At 28.6% G+C, this 7,945-nt stretch overlaps 1 long non-coding RNA gene across 1 annotated transcript; it reads left to right on the top strand.

Annotated features, from left to right (window-relative positions):
- Positions 1–2,912: 2,912 nt before the first annotated feature.
- Positions 2,913–5,685, top strand: LOC111632446. The gene is made up of 4 exons (XR_002757862.1): positions 2,913–2,943; positions 3,160–3,438; positions 4,733–4,851; positions 5,433–5,685. It is a non-coding gene; the product is annotated as an uncharacterized LOC111632446 (long non-coding RNA).
- The last annotated feature ends 2,260 nt before the right edge of the window (positions 5,686–7,945 follow it).

Here is a 7,945-nt window from a genome sequence, read left to right as displayed (position 1 = left end):
AATTCTTTGTAAATAAAAAGTTTTTTGTAAATTCTAAAAATTAATAAAAAAAATTCCCAGATTAAACAAGTAAAACTACTTTCTTTTATCCGAATTCGGGTGATTTATTTTAGCAAACAAACAAATAACGTACAAATAATAAACGTTAATATTATTTATCTTTTTAATTATTAATTGAAAACTTTAAATTTAAAAAATCAGTCTAAATATATAAATGCTTTCTTGTGTTATTCAACAGGAGTAATTTAATCCTGAAACAGACAAAAATTCCACTCTTTTTCGTAATCGGAATCCCGCAAAAGTGAAAAATACATATTAACAAATCTTAACTTCAATCCATATTCAATAGTTTTTGTTATAAACAAATATAATACAGTTTTGACGAAAGCAGAGTGTCAAGAAAGTAATTTTAATTACTGTTATAATAATGTTACATTACTCGAATTATTCTTTTTATTAACTCAGAAAAAGTTTAATTAATAAATAATCAATTCGCAGACATTTTAAATAACGCATTTTAGACGAATCAGCATTGTTGTGTTGTGTTTTTCAGTTTAAAACTTTAAAAAATAATTATTATTAAATTAATTTCAATTATTTCGATTGAATTATAAACTTAAAGAGAAGACAATTCTGTTTCATCCGGATTACGAGCAATTTCCTCGCGTGTCAGATCTTCAATTCTATTTGTTTCTGTTTCAGGTTCGTTGGTTGTCATAACATTTATACCTTTGACGGAGTCTCCCGCGCTAATTTATATAGATCACATGCGGAAAGTTCATTTGATAATCGGAAACTAGAGAATAAAAATAAACAGCAATTCGTAAAACTTTCTTCGCGTGCGTTCAATATTTATATAAGAATTTGAAGAAGAAAAACAAAGAAAATGACAAATAAAAAAATATAATTTCAGATTATAAATGTAAACAATAAATGATTTCTTTAATATTTTTAGGTATTAGCTAAAAATATTAGTTATATTTTTTGTTGGAAATTAAAATCTTTGCCAAGCTTTTGCATTTCGAACGGGTAGATCGACGGTTTGTTCCATCATTAATAAACTTTGTCGAGCTATTTGGCAGGCATTGGCAAAGCATTAGGCTGTATACACATTAGGCGTTTTGTGTTGCGTTAAACGCGAGTTAACAGCGTACACACCAGGTGTTAGCTTGTCGTTCGACGACCGTTTAGTGGAGCGTGAGCACTGGCTCAGTTCGGAAATGGGCGTGAAAGTAATTGCTTGTGTGTGCCTCATCCATCGTCGCTATAAAAGACGATGGCAGAGGCAAAGAGAATTTTGAGTGCACCCAATATTACAAGATAGAGTGACGCATGGAATGTTGTACCCAAAACTAAGACAATATGAACCCAAGTTTTTAAATTCTTTTAGAATATCTATAAAATCATTTGACGATGGCTGGTCTCTTTTAGATTTCATCAATAAATAGATCAGTATCGAAATGATCGTTCTCCATTTCGGCCAACGTACGTCCACTCTACCCTAAAGCGCGCGATCGAATGTACCACAACATGGCAGCACATATATCTCAAAGCGCGCTGCTGACGCTCGCGAAACGCGCGTTCTAACAAAAGTCTATCAACGCGCGTTTGAGTATGTATACCTATGCAGAACTCTTGGTTTTTTAAAACGCTCGTTTAAAAACGCCTGAGTGTACACAGCCTTAGGTAAAGATTCCAAACAGAAAATAATTTGCCAATTTTGCTATCGAATTTGAAAAAAAAGACGGAACTTTGTTCATTGTGTTAGTGCAATGAATGTAGTGATGTAAAAATTGCTGTGAGGCAGCCATAGTTTTTCAATATAAAATTTCGACAGGTTGTCGATTAAAAAAATTTACTCTATGTTGATCGGGTTGACCCATTATCGATGAACTGGCCACGTGGAGAAAAGGCAAAAATAAAATTACTTCACATACGTAATGCTTAGCACGCGCTTCGATTATCTTTCCGTAAGCGAGTTTTCCATTGTTGCGTAAAAATAACTGTTGATAATAGATTTTCGGCAATTGTCGGAGCGATATTTTTAAGAAAAGATATTTTGAATGCGAAAAAAATGAATTTTTCAAGTAAGTTAATATAATTATACAATAAAAATATAGTTTAACTGTTTTTTAACGTATTCGCAATAAAAACAAAAACATAAAATTAATAGTAATTTTCTACCACATGTTTCAAAATTTTTATAACAATGTTATACGTTGATAGCGAATACATTCTCTCCGTTGAATTCCATAAATATCTAATATAAATTAATCACATTAATAAACAAATATAATTTTGACTGTTTTCGCTTTTTCTTTCGTGTTTTACGTTCAAAAATATATTGGAATATTTCTGAATCTTTATAATTTAATAATTACATTGAAAATATCTCCAATTAAATTAGTCATTAGAAAATCGTGCATTTAGCACAAATATGATAACAGAGAGCAGCAGTAAAAGCTATCAGTTAACAAGCACCAAGCACACTTTCGTACTTAACTTTAATTCATTAAATACTTACTAAACACAAACTGTGGCTTATTGTAAATAGATAATTTCTATTATCAATTATTAGGAACATGAAAATTACAATCAGATATTTCTTAGTGTCATTAACGACATTTAACTTTGCGGTCATTTTCTGCTAGAAACAATTCGAACGTTAAACGTATTTTCTGCAAATGAATAACAATTTATTATTTCATTTCTTCATCTTTTCAAAAATTTAAATATTCCATTTCATTTAGAAATATAAAACAAGTAAACATTAAAAATTATAACAACATTTTTATAATTTTAAATTCTTTAACGTTACTTTTTATTTCATTATGTATGAATTATGTATTAATCTTTTTAAATTATATTTAAAATAAAACAGAAGAGAAATGTGAAGAAGCTGCAGGAAAAGATAACGCGGAGGAATCAGAATTGTCCTCTTCTGTAAGTTACAATTCAATCGTAATTAAAAATAATCTAATAACTCGTATCATTTAAAGATGTAATATTTAAAAGTCATGACAATAATGCAAATCTCATAAAATGTGTTTATAAAAATGCTTGCAAGTTGTTTATTTATTATAAATGAGAATTTTTTCAATTACTAAAAAATTACTAAAATTATCCTTTCAGAAATCAGAATTTTTCACTTTCTTACAGGATTCGGACGATATGGACGAATTTTATCAAAATTTTTGTTTATATCACGAACCAATTACACCTTTTAAACAGAAAAAAAATCATTGAAGAGGGCGTTTTCGTATTTAGAAAAACATTCCTTGGTTAAAGAAACCATCTTTGAAAAAGACGAATTCGATTACGATTCGTCCAAAGATTATGATTCGTCCAAAGATGACGTCAGTTGTACTAATACCGAAAGTGACGTCACGTCAAAATCATATTCGGAATTAAGTGAAGAATTAAACGTATCAGATCAAGGTGAGCTCACAAAAAAATACAATGAATTATCTGATTTATAGATTAATTAAGGAATAATTTCACGTTAAACTCATTGTGTTAAAATCTCTTTAAATTAAGAAACTTAATATTAATTATCCATCCGCACTCTTTCACGTGTCGTAGGTCATTATATTCAAAACAATTCAAAAATACAAAATTAATTTCAAAATGTTTAATTCTACAAATATTTTGTTTATTTCGTCGAAAATACTTTTAATAATTATTTTTGTTAATGTTTAAGTAAGACGTTTAACGAACATTAAATAAAAATTCACTGAAAACATTATTCAGGTGGAGTAAACAAACGAATAAAATGATCGCCAGAGACACAATGTTCTTATTTATGACATAATTCATTGTTTTGTAGTGTACTCATTTCCGATATCAAAATTAATTGACAATTAATTTATCATCCGTCAAAGTTTATGTCGAGAAATTTCCTATAATCTTTCTACAATTTTAATAAATAAACAATATAATTGTGTAAATTTAACCTTTAAGTGCTTTTGAAATCGTTGTGTTTTCAGACCACTGCACACAAAAACGCCAAAAAATTAATTCCCGAAATATGTGTGCGTGTCTATTTCGTTTTATATCTCAGGGTAGATAAACATTACAAACCGACATTTGCACGGTAACTTGTATAATAAGGGACACGGAGGCGATTCAAATTGTGTGTTGAAGCACGAAGGGGTGACAAACAAAAGTGGGATTCGTAAAGACTCGATATTTATAAAGATTTCACATTTTATAACATATAAAATTTGTATCCAAGTGATTTGTATTTTGAAAGTTAAGCTTTCTCTAGATTCTTTCAGTGTGTGACGTTAACAGATACTGTATAAATGTAAGATAAACGCTTGTAAAACTCAGACACCGAGAACTATATTCGTATTCTAATAATATGTAACTCGAAACTGAAATATAATTTTTTGTATGTAAACTCGGTGGAATTATTATCGTCAACATCGTATTATTTAATACAAGTCGTAGTCTGCGCTTCTATACTGATTTACATAAAAAACACAATTCGTAAACGTAGGCAGATTTTTGTTCACAATGGGAAAGATTTGAGTGAAATTATATTATAATATCTCACTGTTTACACAATGGCACTACTTTCTGACTTTCTATATACAGTTATGTCTCATACATATGTATTTCTATATAATCTTAATAACTGGGTTAAATTTCTTATAATGAATGTGTTTGAGTACGTCTATGCATGATGATATAAAATTACAAGATAAATGGTTAAATTATTACTTTTTAGAAACCAATGAAAATAAAGCAACAATGGAAAGAAATAAAGAGTCAAGTGAATCGAAAGACATAAAAAATGCTAATGAATCTACATCCAAAAGTGAATTGTCGGCAGAGGATGATGACGGAGTAAGAAAATATTTTTTAATATTCCTTACTTTACACTTATATATTTACAGTATTGTAGTTTTTTGCTAAACTTTTACTTTTAATACTTTCGTTTTTTCGCTATGTCTACAATGATTCTATACATTTTAAATAATAGCACGAAATTATTCGAGTTATAAAGTATATGTACAAAATTGAAAATAATAAACGATTATACCCATTAAATATTACTTTGAGAACGATGAAAGTTAAAATGAGACAAATTAAGATATTTAATTATTGGAGAATTTCGCGTTACAAGCGAACATTTAATCATTTCTGCTTGTCGTTCACAAAATCCGTTTAATCTGATTAAAATCTTTTTGTAAATGTTTGGCATTTAAATTTAGTTTTCACATTTATCCATTTAAAGAAAGACAACTCGTGTCTTTCTAATAGGAAATTTTCAACTCATTTAAAAGATTTAAATATGCCGTTTTTTATTATTTTTCATTATTTATTGTAATTATGCTCGCATTACTTTCGTAGTATTATTTTCGAACCAACATTTTATATACTTTGATTTTCATATTTCATTTACGAAATGTTTATGTTATTTGCAGGAAACAACCAAATGTTTTGCGGTTTTCATTGCATTTTTCCGCAGGATTTCTTCCATCGTCTGTTTTGGTTTCCGAAGAAAAAATAAAATATTGCCAATAGTTTAAATAAATTTGTAGAAGATCGAGCGAATTTCAAATTTTACATTTCGGTGAGTTCAAACAATTCAATCAGTGTTCGTTTATATTCGTATTTTTCTTAACGTATAAAAATGAATGTTACATTCCAGATTACTTTTTTAATATTAACTGAAAAATTAATTAATTAATAAATTAATGAATAATAATTGTTTATATAATTATAAGAGAAGGACACATTTCAAAATTTNTAAGTGACTTTAAACACAATAAAAACAGCACTATGTAGTTGGATACGACAGACATTACATTTTCTAATTGCATAGCTTTAGCATATAGATTTTCTTGATGGATGATGCGATGAGATATAAATAATTTAGAAAAATTCTGTACTCCCATTTTTTGTTTGAATAAGGAAATGACTCCCTTATTTTCTCCTGTCATTGCTGCTGCAACACTTCAGAAAATAATATTCAATTTAAACTAGACGAATTATATCGAAATATATTTATTTATAATTTCTTCTAAACATCTCGCGGGCCGGATAGAAACTTTTCGCGGGCCGTAGCTGGCCCGCGGGCCGGGGGTTGCCCACCGTTGCTATAGAACAAAGATTACCCGAAAATTATGTAAATGTGTTAGCATGATTTACAATTTTATTTTTGTTAATTACTTCGATATGTAAATAAATACCAGAAGAATTTTCATCATAAAATCACATTACCTGTATAAAGTTCAAACACATTTATAAAAATATAATGTTTTAAAACGTTTAAAAAAATTAGTTGACTCTCACATACCTATGCTTGCAACAGAAAACGATGAATATCATTTTTACTTAGTGTACTCTTCATAAACTTTCCATTCCACTGCTCCTGTTATCGGTAATACTGTTCTATGACTGGAAAAATAAATATGTCTTTTAAAATTGTTTTTTTTTCTTTATTTTAATCGTATCTAAAACAATTTCACATTGTTTTTTTATTACAATGTTCTGCCACTACCGAATTTTCATTATTTTCTTTTATGACTCTGATACGTTTCTTTATACTTGTTTTGTATTTTCTCTTTGTCTCTAGTAGGAAAAAGTTAAAAATACGTTAGGTATGTATTTTCAATTTATATGTATATATAAATGAATTTGTTTATTCGCTATGCAAGCACAGGCCGTTCGACAGATTGCTATGACACTTGGCAGATACGTTAACATACTTTTATCTTAGATAATGTCGTACTGTACATACATATCATTCCCAAAATATTGATCGAATTTCTATGTATCAATTAATTTGTGTATACATTCGATTCGTATTTACGACCAACTACTGGTGTTGCGTGGTATTATTTAGATGTAGATACTATAAGTTTAAACCAGTGTTTAACTTACACAATTTTAGTGAATAATACTGGTCTTCTCACCATACCATCAAGTAATTATCCAAATCGTTCATATATTTACAAGTGAAGGCCACATTTCAAAATTTATGTAATGAAAATTTCTGATGGAAAACTTTGGACGTGAAATCGAATCATCAGCTTAGTACTTTCACATGCCTTTATGTTTTTATTATATACAGTTTGTAATATAATTCTCTACTAGGACAGAGCTTATTAATAGGATTCATTGTTGTGGTGTTCGGTTTCTGCAATTGAGAAAAACTTATTTAGAGAAAACAATCAGCAGCAAACATTTTTACGTAGCTCACTCCTTTCATAAACTTTTTATTCTATTGCATTTGTTATCGATAATACTGTTCTATGATTGGTGGATAAATATGTTCGTATAACTGACTTTTAAAATTGTTTTTTTTTCTTTACTTTAATCGTATCTAAAACAATTTCACATTTTTCTTTATTACAATGTTCTGCTACTACCGAATTTTCATTATGTTTTTATTTATTTTGTATTTTCTCCTTGTCTCTCCTAAGAAAAGTGAAAAATACATAAGATATGTATCTTTAATTTATAAGTATATATAAATGAATATGTTTATTCGCTATGCACAGATAGGCCGTTCGACAAAGTTGCTACAAAACTCGACAGTTACGTTAACATTCTTCTAACTTAGATAATGTCATACATACCATTCCAGAATATTGACTGAATTTCTATATATCATTTAATATGTGTGTACATTCAGTTCTAATCTATGACCGACTGCTAGTGTTCGTGGTTTTATCCAGATGTAGATACTATAAATCTAAACCAGTGTTTAAGGAACACAATTTTATTGAATTATTTGGTTAACTGATTTAAATTATGTATAAGTTTCGTGTTCTTCTCTAATAAAAAGTCTTGTAGAATTGTAGTCTTGCGACACTGCATAAGCAACAGCATAAATGAATGTTTAGAAAAATTATTTAGCAACTTTATGTGATAATAAGTGATATAATTGTATACATTATAAATCACACGTCGCAGTAATGCTTAATCGCTC

Source organism: Centruroides sculpturatus, unplaced genomic scaffold (genome assembly GCF_000671375.1).
Source record: "Centruroides sculpturatus isolate CEXI.00-Female unplaced genomic scaffold, Cexi_2.0 scaffold799, whole genome shotgun sequence".
In the NCBI taxonomy this organism is placed as follows: Eukaryota; Metazoa; Arthropoda; class Arachnida; order Scorpiones; family Buthidae; genus Centruroides; species Centruroides sculpturatus.
The sequence above is the reverse complement of the archived record's forward strand: the minus strand, read 5'-3'. Positions and strand labels throughout refer to the sequence as shown.